Raw genomic sequence first — 14,436 nt, 5'->3', positions numbered from 1 at the left:
GAAAGGGAGGAGAAACAGGGATAATAGAAAAGGGGGAAATGGGAAATGGGAAAAGGAAATGGGATGGGGAAAGGGAGAAATGGAAAAGGAACAGGGGAAAACCAGAAAGGGGGAAGGGGAAAAAGGGAAAAAGTGAAAGATTAAATTTTGTGAAAATTTAATGTAATGTTCAGTTTTATGTTTTATTAAACTTTCAATTTTGTTATTTTAATCTATATATATATATATATATATAGATAGATAGATTAAGGATTGCCGGGTCTGCTAGTTTTTAATATACAGAACAGGATTAATGAAGGCTGTAAAAAATCTCAACTCACTCAAGGTGAATGTTATTAAGAAACCATAATTCTTTGTGCGTGTGTAAAAGTCAATTAAAAATTACCATTTCGCAAATCAAGACGCTTTGTTATGTAAATTAAAAAGTATTGTATTTTTCAAAATAACGTTCCTAAGTAATGTGCTTCGAATCGTGATTGACGTTTGAACTTTCCATACAATGATTATGGATTGGGAATAGTTTTATGATTCCAATTTATTGAAGTCGAGAGTTTTAAGGTTCAAACCCTAATAAAGGTTTTTAATTTTATACGGATTTGAATACTAGATCGTGGATACCGGTGTTCTTTTGCTGGATGGGTTTCAATCATTCACACATCTCAGGGATGATCGACCTGAAATTGTGCAAACTACACTTTATTTACATATCATCCTCTGAAATAATACCTCACGGTGGTTCCGGAGGTTAGACAGACAAAAAGAGAGATTCCAATGAATTGGGCTGCATTGAAATACTACTAATTGGTGAAACGTTTGTTTCCCTCTTTGATTTAAATTACGTATTTTTTAATTCCTAAATCTTAAATTACAGTATGCCACCACACTAGTTCTATAAAATATTCATCATTCGTATTTGTTATTAATAATACTTTGAATGCAATAAATAAATAAAAAATAAAAAAAAAACAAAAATAGACAAATAATAAATATAGACTACACTTCCATTTACATTCATACATATCAATGTCACAAGAACAAGATAACCTGGCTTAAAGAGATAGACAATGACCTAGCAAACAATTCAATAGACTCAGACATTTTAAAAGACAGAGCAACATTCAGAAAAACAATACAGGAATTACAGTTTCAGGAGAGGAAAAAACTCACTTGTAGAAGAGGGAGAAAATGGACTCAAGAAGACAAAGAACACCACTCTAGAAAATGAAAGAAGCGTGGGCTAAAAAGTTGATTAAGCGTGCCCTCTAAATGGGCTATTCGAAAAGAAAAAAAATATATGTAGACGAAATAATAAAATACTTGAAAATTTAAAATTATTTAAGAAGATTTTAAAGATTACACAATTTAAAAAATAATAATAACGCTAGTGCACAGTACTACGGCAATGAAAACCGAAAAATATATACGGCAACTAATTTTATTTTCACTGTTTGGACACGTTCCGTTCGCAAAATAGCATTAAACGTTACTGTCACGAGCCAGTTTGAACATGTCGGTTACAAAACAAGATAACGATATTTTGTATTATTGATACTGGTGGAAATCTCACTGTACTGTAAGAATACGTCACTGTTGTATCATTACGATTTACCTGAGAAGGATAATCCAGTGTTACCTCTACTCGTTATGAAGGATAGTTCTGCTGAGAAAAGGTGCGGATCAGGATAAGTGGCGATGTTCCACAAGGCTTAGTATTAGGACCAACACTGTGGAATTTCGCAGTGACAAAAATTCGTTCTATTGTGTATCTCTCTGGGGCAGGTTTGGCCGGATTTGCCAATGACTTGGCATTTTTTATGCCAAATCAGAACGGACAGTGTTGGACAGTGAAAACGAGGCGAAAAATATAATTATCTTGCGTCTGTAGCAGTCCGGATTTTAACTTTCGCCAAAGTAGCTCAAAGTGGTCGTAATTTCGGGTAGGTGTAAGCTTTACCCGATTTCGTTTAGAAGTACAGGAGTGTGGATTGATAAGAACGTCTTGTTTTAGAGTCACGTAAGAGAACTGTTGGTCAGGACTGAGAAAAACGGCTGCTACCATCGATCAAATAATGAACATCAGGGGTTCCGGCGCATAAAAGCGAAGGGTCTTGTCCCAGGTAGTGCTTTCACAAATTTTATACGGAGAACCAATCTAATCCGTCGCGCTGGAAAGGGGGGTGGACTAGTTCTTAGCTAGGTGTACAACTGGAGAACAAGGCAAACCAAGCGCTTAGAACAATAGATGAATGGATGGAGGATAACAAATTAGAAATAGCTCCTAATAAATCCTGTTGCCTGGTCCTCTCGGGTAGAAGACCATTAAGAAGTGTGAATCTAAATATCAGAGGACAGAGAATTGATGAAGTAAAAGAAACAAAATACTTGGGGGTACTTCTGGACAAAAGTTTAAGGTACAGCAAGCATATTGATATGATTTGTGGGAGAGTTACTCCTGCTGTAAAGGGATTAAGAGGATTATTTCAAAACCACGGCACACCTAAAATGGTTATTCGAAGATTGATAACCGCGGCTATCACTTCGGCGGTACTGTATGCGGCTCCCATATGGGGGGCGGCAATGAACATACAGCGAAATAAAAACAAGTTGAGAAGTGTCCATAGACTGGCATTGCTGCGTGTAGCTGCTAGTTACTGTACGGTATCGTATTACGCGCTGTGCGTACTGACCGGGGTTCTACCCATAGACCTTCAGATAAAAGCCAGAACCCTCAGACACAGCGGTATGTCGAAAGAAGAGATGGAAGGGATTATAGAACAAGAATGGCAAGAAGAGTGGACAGGGTCCAGAGTGGGAGAATGGACCAGACGCCTAATCCCTAATATTAAAACCTGGAATAACAATAGACTCGGAGATGTCAATTTTTACATGACACAATTACTGACGGGGCACGGCTCTTTCGGTCAATATCTGTATAGGATCGGGAACCACCCCGCAGTGCATCTATTGTCCAGAGAACGACGATGCCGAACATACGTTGTTCATATGTCCAAGATGGGCCGTTAACAGAGGTCAAATAGTAATTAATGGTCTTACACCAGAAAATCTCATAAACTGGTTGGGGTACAACAATGAGAACTGGGAATGGTTCCGCAGGTTCGCCGGGGAGGTCCTGCGGGCCAAAGAGGATGAAGACAGAAGAATGGGAGTATAAACAGTAGGGTAGGGCGGACAGTCACTCCATGGAGGGCCTGTACGCCTTGGTGTGCGGGTACCTGAGAAGGGGGTGAACTCCAGGGGAGTTTGAGTTTGGGTTAAAATAAAAGACCAAGTCCCGGTCGGCGGGGTCGTCCCTGCGGGAGCCTAGGCTCTTTGTGGGGTCGGCGCTGTCGATTAGAGGCCAAAGGCGTAAAGACCGAGTCCCGGTTCCCTGCTGAGGCGCTGGGGGACGGCATAGCCGGACCTTGGCTCTAAAGCGGGGGATTAGAGGCAGGCAATGTAAAACAAAAGATCCGAGACCGGGGAGGCCAACCTGCCGTGCCGGACGTATAGCCGGCGGGTGGACGCCTCCTTTGAGAGTAAAAGGACACTCTCCCCGACTGAGTATACTTAATTGGATATCCGGTCGGGGAGAGTAGGGGAAAAAAAAAGAGAAAAAAAAGGTGTACAGTGTACCCACCGGGTTGGTCTAGTGGTGAACGCGTCTTCCCAAGTCAGCTGATTTGGAAGTCGAGAGTTCCAGCGTTCAAGTCCTAGTAGAGCCAGTTATTTTTACACGGATTTGAATACTAGATCGTGGATACCGGTGTTCTTTGGTGGTTGGGTTTTCAATTAACCACACATCTCAGGAACGGTCGAACTGAGAATGTACAAGACTACACTTCATTTACACTCATACATATCATCCTCATTCATCCTCTGAAGTATTATCTAAACGGTAGTTACCGGAGGCTAAACAGGAAAAAGAAAGAAAGGTGTACAGTGTACTCTTTGGGTAAGCTGCTGGTACAGAACTATGTCGGGTGATGCCGCGGTCTTGATTTCCTGGATCTCCTCATTTAAAAGATGGTGGAGGTGTACAGAAAGAGGGTAAGGCGGATTTGGAGACATCCCTTGTCTGTAGGTGACAGAGATGGGATCAGTCGGCGAAAGGCAGATCCCTGACCTTCAGAGATGGCGGTACCGAAAACGGAGAACTGGTGTACGAGTTGACCCAGTGTCTTGTACGCATGGATGCTGAGACCTTCAGTGGAGTGCGATTATTGAGGGAGGAGGATCCCGCAGAACACGCGGTGTTCGTTCGTGTACGATCAGTTCCTGCAGCATAGGGAAGCTTGCCGGAGAGAATTCAATGTCCTTACCCCAGAAAATATCATTGGTGCTATATTGCAGATTTCGTGACACGCGGTGTCCACGAAGTTAATTAAGATTATCCAGGAAAATATGACGGAAAAATTCCAGTAGTGAGAATTACTTCTAAATCTCCCTTGGGATTGTATTCATATCAATGCAGTTCCGGTTCCAAGATTGAGAAACAAAATAAAAGTAAGAAAAAAGATCATAATAGTTAGAAAAAAATTGAATACCGAATGCAGTAACGGATTTTATATAAATACCTTTGAAAATTCCCTTGTCTGATGCTCTAGTTTCTATTATGTGATATTCCTTTATATCATACAACCACATATTTTATAGTATGCGACTAATAATTCACTAGAATGCATGCGTAGTTTGAAAGTATTACGAATAATTTATTTTACCAATGAAATTTGTAAATTTATACGCTGATTTATCGATACTATTAATCTAAACAATGTGGTGGTTTATAAAAAATGAACTGAGGGGGTTACGTGTCATTATTTTAACCACACTATCGCAATTTAAATCAATAAATGTATGAGATTGTTGTTACAGCTCGGTTAAAATGCTATGAACGCTACTCTGAGCATGTGCACTTGTTACTAAATGCCTTCCGAACCAACAGTCTTCAGTACATTGCATAATATTAAAAATAAATCATACAAAACATAATGAACTATTTCATACACACCTTACTATTAGCCTGTATTATATGCGTGGTCATACAAAAAAGTCATTCTATTTAAAATTTAAAATATCTTCTCAATGGTTAATTTATTCATTTTATATTTAGCTGCACTACTTATAGAACGTTATTTACATTTTAATACATTAGGAAAAAAACCACAAAAATTATTCAGTGAATGATAAAAATATTCAATAATATTTTCAGATTAAGTATTATTGAGAATTTTTTTTTCCTGAATTTTTATGGGCATCGACTGCTAAGGTCATTAGCCCTCGTCACATTCTTTAAAAGAAATTATTATCTCCATCAGGATCGTCATATGTAAGGGTGTAAAGGGCCCTTACATTTTATTTAAAAACACAAACTTCACAATAAACATTCAGACATAAAAGACAAGGACAATCATAAAAACTTACGGGGTGTAAAGGGCCCCAATATTAAAATTTGAGATAAGGTTCTCAAAAGACCATGAAATTAAAATTTCAACTTATCAATACCATTTCTTTCTTTATATATATATATATATAAAACTACCGCTTAGAGATTCTTTTATCACAGCTTTAAACTTTCATTTTATAGACTTTTAAGAAGTCCACTGGCGTGCAAAAATGCAATTATATTTTCTTCATTTCCATTATCCAGATCAGCACTAATATTGTTTCTAAGACGGAACCTCTTTCTGAGGTCCTCATATATGGTACACTCTTCTATTAGATGCTTGATTGTCAGTGTTTTATTACAAACACCGCACATTGGTCTCACTTCGCCGGTTAACATATAAATTTGTTAATCGCGTGTGACCGATTCTAAGTCTGGTCACCGCTACTTGTTCACGGCGAGTCAACTTAAAGTCGCTTTTCCATTTATAAAGAGAAGTTTTTACTAAGTTTAATTTTGTATTTAAACTCCTCCATTCAGCGTTCCACTTGTTTTTTACTATGTTTGTTAGACGGTTTTTAACATCTGCCACTCTTACAGGAAATGCATCCAAATCATCGCAGACTGTTGTCTTTCTGGCAGCTTCGTCTGCGATTTCATTACCTGTAATACCAGCATGCAAATACAAATACAAATACGGAGTCCATACAAATACACATCGCTGTCCTCGTTGTTTTAGAACGTGTAAAATGGACAGGATGTTTGCAATTAGGACATCCTTAATGTTCTTGTTCAGAATTATATACATAAAAATTTTATACATTTAAATTTAAGATTTATTTAAAATACATAGACAAATTAAATTCAGTAAATGCTTTTTCCTCAAAACGTTTTATTTTTTGACATGAAACCTCTATACTCCACAGTTCCAAGGTTCCATGAGGAGCAATTCTAAAATTTGGTTGGAAAGTATAGGGTTGTGACATATCATTTTAAAAGAAATTGAAAAACAAAAATTTTGACGAAAAATTCATAGGTCTACGACAATACTAAACAAAATGGCTATAATGATTTTCAAAAGTGGTTTAAAAAACTCTTAATAACAATGAAACACACTTTTAAAATTAATTTTTAATGTTTTTTTAATATATTTTTTTGCATTTTTATGGAATTTTACGGGTGATTTTTTTTTTTTTTTTTTTAAATTTTGCTGTTTGAGTTTAAAATTTATTCTTTTTTTAATTTCCCGTCTAGCGCTGTAGCTGAACTATAGCTGTAGAAGGGAAAGTATAATTATCGTTTCAATTTGTGCATAAGCGATTTTCACCCGATCTTGATGTTTTGACACTTAAGGAACCCAAAAAACCGAATGGAAATTTTTCCGGATGTTCGTATATACGTGCGTGTTTTCGGTGTTTCACACCTTACATCTCCAGAACTACAGGATCGATTTCGAACAAACTTGGTCAGATTACTTTTGTATGTTGATGACATTAAATTTTCAATTAAAAAGGTTAAGAAGAGGGTAATGCTGTAGAGCAAGGCCATCCTCAGTATCTTGAGATTTTGGCCAATTAAGGTCTTATTTTTCTTAGGTATATTTCTTAACGATTAAAAATAATATTTGCAAAAAAGGTATTTCAAAATCGCCCTCCCACCTCAAAAGTACTCTAAACTAGTGGCTAAGTGGGTGTAATGCACCAATAGTACCTCCTCTGTCGCCACAAGGAACGCTATTGTAACACTGACGTACAGTTGTAGAAAAATATTATATTTAAATAAAATGATAAATATTTTAAATTAAGTTGTTGTATATGCGTGTGTAAGCCGTGAATCAGCACCCGTGGGTAGGGGATGCAAGGCTTCACCTGCGACGTGAAGATGCGGTGCCTGCTCAATGCTGATGGGTGTCTGTGGGGGACAGTCCCGTTCAGAAAGGGTGGGAGGCTCCGACGTCCACCATCAATGACTGGACAGGGACTCCTTTGCAGCACCTCTGGGGGAAGGAATGTAAGACCGTAGTTTCCGGTGGGGGACTCCTTGGGGGTTCCCTATTAGAGGCAGGGCATTAAGACCGGAGTTCCGGTGAGGAGACCCCTTTGGAGTCCTCTCATTAGAGACATATACTGCAAGTACTGTGTCACGGCTACCTGGACGGAACATTGTGTTCTGCCGAGGTAGTTTGAGGTTTAACCCACCGGGTTTGTCTAGTGGTTAACGTCTTCCCAAATCAGCTGATTTGGAAGTCGAGAGTTACAGCGTTCAAGTCCTAGTAAAGCCAGATATTTTTACACGGATTTGAATACTAGATCGTGGATACCGGTGTTCTTTGGTGGTTGGGTTTCAATTAACCACACATCTCAGGAACGGTCGAACTGAGAATGTACAAGTTACCGGAGGCTAAACAGGAAAAAAAAAGAAGAAGAAGAGGTAGTTTGAGGCGAAGGCATCCCCCGGAGCTGAGTTATGCTTAGATGCTTGTTCTGGCTCCGGGGGGCGGGGTAAATGAAGATGAAAGAAAAAAAGCCGTTCATCAGAATCAACCAACCATTATAAGACTTTTCCGGATCGCGGCTTTAGCCTCGGGAAAATCCTACAACTATGTTGTATTTATTATAAGTGTAGCTTTTATTTATTTAATTTTTTTAAAAATATTTCTAAGCGTTTATATTTCAATAAACCCAATATTTTTTTCACAGCCTAAAGTTTCTTTATGTCAAAACTTTTGTTTTTCACATATGTGATTTGTGCAAATACGAGTATATGTGATAATAAAGTAAGGGCTTAAATAACCTTTTAACAGTAAAACATATAGAAATGAACTTTAACAAATGCTTCTTCCTCGAAATTATCTATTTTTCAGTATTAGATTACTCACTACAATTCAAAACACTAAGGGAGACAACTGAAAAAAAAAAGGATAGGATATGACCCTGCAGATGTCCCGACAAAAGGGCGTTGTTTTAATTGTGCAGTTGAGGGCACCTCCGGAAGGACTGTCAAACGGAGGCTAAATGTTCGCTATGCAACACTCGCGGGCATTTCAGGGCCAGCAGAACGTTTCATCACCCCTACAGATTAGATTACTTCACTACCTAACCAATCAATTTACCGCATTTTCTTAACCAATCACTAGTGAGAATACGATTGACTTATCAAAATGATACTACCACGCACCAATCACCGTTGTAAATGGAACTGACCAATGAACAGGCAGCAAATTCCAACCAATCATAATCCTTTTTTATAACCAATGATGAGGTGTGAATAAAACTTATCAATTAGGATAAAAACGAATTTTGCAGTATAAAATAAGACCGCTCCTATATGATGTTAACACTATACCATATACAATTTTCAAACTTTGCATTTTTCATCAGACAGAGACAGACAATCATCCAACATGTAATTATGTGTGACCAAACCAAAGAGAGAGAATTATCATCACTATTATTTATTCGATAAACATATCAAAAATAATTTTAACCAATACAATTCAATATTTATACATATGTTTACAAAATCGACTGTATCATATTTGTATGATTTTAATTAAATAACTGAAATAATGTATTACTATATCTAGTACTTTTTAACAGATGAAAATAGGAAACTTTTTGTAGACCATAAATAAGTGTAAAAGCAGTTTAATTTGCAGATAATTTTAAAAATATATATTGATTGAATATTCTTATTCGTTGAATGTATTAACCAAACTAGGAAACAAAACTTAATTTTGCGGAATATTAGTAAACCGGTTTTTGATTCGTTCAATGAATTAGGAATGATGAAACTTTTCAATGCTCTTCACAACGATTTAAAGATTCTATCATGTAACAGAAAAGCCTTATCTGGTATTTTATATAGAATTATTTTTTATTTTCGTATTATGGTTTTTAAAAAAAATAATCCATTGTTACATTTTACAAATTATAATTTCAATGTTGTATATATTTTCTATTTACTCTTTGCCAAGACAACGAGTTTATCTGTATAGAATCAAATATATCAATTTTTGTTAACTATTTAAGTATTAACTGTTTCTTAACAGTTAAATACAATGTTTGTATAATTCTATATTCTGGTTTAAACAAATAAATTATAACTTTAAGGATTATTACAGCTATGTTTAGGAAATTCGCCTAGATCCTCGAAAACATTTAAAAGCAGACATTTATAAATTGACTTATAAAAACATTAAAAGCAATTTAGGGATATTTAGAACGAACTAAAAGAAAGATTGAAACTGGAGTACAGTAGCATTAGCTTAATAAAATCATAAAAGAGCAGAGTAAAAGAAAGTAGCGAAACATTGTCAAGAGACCGTTAACAAAAGTATTTTATTAGAAACAGTAATTTTAAAAACTTACGTTTTAAAGGAATTAAGTGAGTTAAAAACTTCATCTGATAGCCTTTTAAATTTTAAATAAACTAATTAAATTTTTTTTTTAATCAAATGAAGGAAGACCAATCAAAATATCTAATATGTATTAAATATCTTATTTTTCATACTATTTATTTGCTTAAGTAGGTATCATAAAATTAGAAATAAATATTTTTATATAAAAATCTGATGTGTTCACTACATGACTTCCTTGTACGCCTATTAAATTATATATACACATTTAAAAAAAAATGAAAAGTATATAAAATTTTATTTCATTAATAACTTAAAATATTTTTTCATTTTTATTATTATTTAACGCAAAATTTTTTTAAAATAATAATATTTAATAATTTAATTAAATTATAATTAAGTTAAATTAATTATTTTTTATTAATAATTATTAATAAATCAATATATTTAAATTAAAAAAAAAGGAAATGAAATCTGATTCGAACAGATGTGCCTTCCCCTTGTAAGATCGAAATATTTCATTAATTAAAATTTTATTTCGCTATAACCCTGGAATCAATGAAAATAATATACACTTATGATATATGGTTGAAAAGCTCTCAATGAGGGCTTATTACTGCAATTAAGAAAAGGTCCAAAATTCAGATTTTTCGGATTTTTTAACACTTTTGGTCCAGTTGATTTTAATCAAAAGGGGAAATGCACAACTAGATGTTACAACAGTCCTAAATCCAAAATTTCAACATCCTGCGGCTAATCGTTTTTGAGTTATGCGAGATACATACGTACGTACAGATATCAAAACGAAACTAATCAAAATGGTTTCAAGGATGATCAAATATTTCCTTGAAATCTGAAAACCAATCTTTTTCGCGATTACAATGCTTACTTTATTTTGCACAAGGAAGTAGAAAGATAAAAATTTGCAACAGAATTTATGGAGTATTTAATTCCGAGAAAATCTGTTAAAAGTATTGTCAATTGAACGTCAAGAAGAGTATAAATAATTTTATTTTTAATTTAAACGAATAGAGATATTGAATAAAAAAATAAAAATTTCTGTCTGATTCCAACTGATGTGACTTCCCCTAAGATCTAAATATTTCATTAATTAAATAAAATTTTATTTTGCTATAACTCTGGAACTAATGAAAATCTGTTCCACTTATCGTTGAAAAGCTCTCAATGAGGGCTTATTACTGCAGGACCCTGCCCGTTGTCCAATGTCCCAGCATTGATAACATCGTTCCTCGCCAGATCTCCTCGAAACCCGACAAGATACACATCCTACACGAAGTCGGCTACCTTTAGTAGTTCCTTGGCCCGCAATGTCGGGACCGCCACCTTAGTTTCCCGATACGACGGCCGCAGGAAGATTACATCAATAGTGATCTAATCCCAGCAATCTTCCTCATGTCACGTAGCAATTCCTTCTCCGAGGTAACGGCGTCGACGTCGTTTATCAGCAAATGGATCCACCGAACGTCCCTACCAGCTGTGACAGTGGTTTCTTCCGCCTTGTCCAGTATTTGTTACCTCAACTTGGAAGTAATGTCACTAGTATCCTGAAATAATATGTGGAGGTTTTCTCCCTAACCCCTACGTATGTTGGCCTCTATCGGCGACAAGGTATCTCTTACTGTCCGGAGAAGATCCCCGTACGACGCCTTTAACATTAAATGATATAATGGTACTATTTGAAATCTTTGAGTTGCCCTTCTTCACATAACTTCCTGGATGCTTGACTTATGATGGTGTCATGCTTAAAAAATAGATCGTTTAATAGCAGTGACATCTACTAAATATGAAAAGTTATAGTTTAGTGTCGCTTCGACAGATGTACTCTAGATACCTATTATCTATGAGATTCAGCATGTTATTTCGCAAATGCCTCGACGTAACAAAACTGTGAGCTTCTGCTGGATACCCAGTCATATAGGAATTTCAGGCAATCAGCGAGCTGATGGTGCGGAAAAATAGCCTTGTTTTCAGCCTCCTTTCACCAATCGCATCGCTTCGAACAATTTTGTCTTTTTTTTTGAAGAGAGTGTTTCATGATGAGTGGCAGAGTAAGTGAAGTGGATTGCTAATATTAACAATAAACTTTGCCCGATTAAGAACAGTGTATCTCAGTAGAGCTTCTCGTGCAGAAATAACAGTCGAGAGAAGATTATTATTTGCCATTTGCAAATAGGACACACTAGGCTCACTCATGGATATCTGATGAGTTAACATAAAAAAATAATAAAATTGATTAATATAAAGCTGGTTTTTTTTAATCCGCATTTTAATTTTCAAAATACGATAATTGTGTTCTACGTCAATTATTCGGACAAAAAAAGAGTTTTTTTTTTTTAAATCCTCGACAAATTAAATATTTTTTCCTTTAAAGCTATTTATTTTAATTTAATTTAAACAGAAGCACCCGTTCGTTCATTGCATCGCAAGTTTAACCTAGGGGCTGACATGCGACCTATTCTAGAGGATAATGAAATGATGTTATTTTATGATTTACGATATCTTAAAGCCGTCTGTTTATTTGAATTACTGTAGTGTGTTTCAGTTATTTAGCCATTTGCCGTAAATCAGATGGTAATTTCATTATTTTAAGTTAGATATATAATGTGATGTAGCTTTATGTTTTTATTTCGCTTTTAGCATACTTTACAGGCTTTTTACTTATAAGATGTATTTATATATTACTAGGTTTTAGTTTTTAATAGTCAGTTTTTAACATTTATTTATTTACAACGCTTATATCGTGCCCGAGTGATGATAACGCAAAAGCGTTTTTCGCCAAGAACCCCCCAAAAAAATATTGAATTGTTATTTTAAATTTTTCACACTATATTCACATTCAGTGTGTTCCAGATGTGCAACTTGAAATTTCCATTACGAAATCTGAAAAAACAAAAATTTTTTGACTTTCTGTCTATCAGAAAATTTGTCTATTTTTAAATTATGATAAGAGTGCAGTTTTTAGTTTAGTTCTATAATTTTAGGAAGTTATTTAACTATAATAAAAAAAAAATTCTCTTTCGGTTTGCCGGAAAGTGGAGGTAGATTTCACCGGTGCTAAGTAGAGGATCAAAAAGATTTCCACCATAAAATTAAGAAAAACTTCAAATTTATTCAATACGACAATTGTTGTATGTGAAAAAAGGTTTCACATATTTAACATACGACAAGCCCCATCTTCTTACAATTCCAGCAACCAATGCTGTAAGGGTTAGTCATATCAAAAATTGTTACATACAAACGTTTTAGGTAATATTTAGAGGATTAACGACCGCTTTAAACCGATTCGATACTGTGCCTATTAAGGGTGGTATGATTTTTTTTTATCTTTGAAACCCCATTTTTTCCACCCAGTGGTTTGTGATATCAAAAAACTTTACTTAAATAGGTTTAAGGCCCTTATCCAAAGAATAGTAGGAACTTTAAACGAATTCGATATTTTACTTAATAAGAAAGTTATAGCGATATTTTGTTTTTTCGAAAATTCCCCCCCCCTCCGTTTCCTCCGCCACGGACCGATTTTTCCCATTAACGAACTCGACCGAGATTTTGGGTCGTTATATTTTATGTATCAATTTGAAAGTGATTGGCTAAAAATTACGGCAGTTATCGTGTCCACAAGAAAGTGAAATATGTGTGTGTGTGTGTGTGTGTGTGTGTGTATGTGTGTGTGTTTATATATATATGTATATAAACTTTTGAAATTATGGTGGTTTTGGGGTCTGGGGAATGTGAAAGACGAAGATGTGTCTAAATTTTCCTGAAGTCTGATTTCTCATGAAGTCTATAAAAAAATTAATTGTTAAATTAAACTTTTTTAATTCACTTTTCATAAGAAATTCATAATTTTTTAAGTGTTTTTATTTTATTTTTTTTTTACCGACTTTACGAAGAAAAATACGGTATTACTTTCGGTGATAAGGTGTAATTGGGGGAGGGGGGGGAAATGTAATTTTCTTTACGTTTTCCGGTATGAGGAGTATAAAAATACTATTCACTTAAAATGTATTTTCCTCCTATATGCATATATATATATTTATTTATAGGCTTATGTATAAAATTTGTGGCTGGAAAATCTCCAAAACCGCAAAAAAATTTTATTGAAATTTAAATATGCTGTAGTAGTATATGTGAAAATTTGATGAAGACTGATCAAATCATTCTTTAGTTTCGATTAAACTTGACAACAGACAAAATAACCTCAATTTGAAGTATTTTTTTCGATCGTATGGTGAGAGTGGGAGGTGAAAAAAAATTTTCTTTACGTTTTCAGGTATGAGGATTACGAAAATATCATTTATGTATTTTGGGTCGTAGATTTCCAAAAATACTTGATCAATTTTATCGAAATTTAGATATGTTGTAGTAGTGTATCTTAAGTTTTCCATGTGAAAATTTGATGAAGAATTTTGGTTGATACACTCTTCAGTCACGCTAAATTTAATGTCGACAACAGACAACCTAACCCACCGGGTTGGTCTAGTGGTGAACGCGTCTTCGCAAATCAACTGATTTCGAAGTCGAGAGTTCTAACGTTCAAATCCTAATAAAGGCAGTTTGTTACTTTTATACGGATTTGAATAATTGATCATGGATACCGATGTTCTTTGGTGGTTGGGTTTCAATTAACTATCCATCTCAGAAATGGTCGACCTGAGATTGTACAAGATTATACTTC

The sequence above is a fragment of the Lycorma delicatula genome, chromosome 11 (genome assembly GCF_047948215.1).
Source record: "Lycorma delicatula isolate Av1 chromosome 11, ASM4794821v1, whole genome shotgun sequence".
NCBI lineage: Eukaryota > Metazoa > Arthropoda > Insecta > Hemiptera > Fulgoridae > Lycorma > Lycorma delicatula.
Note: the sequence above shows the minus strand (reverse complement) of the source record.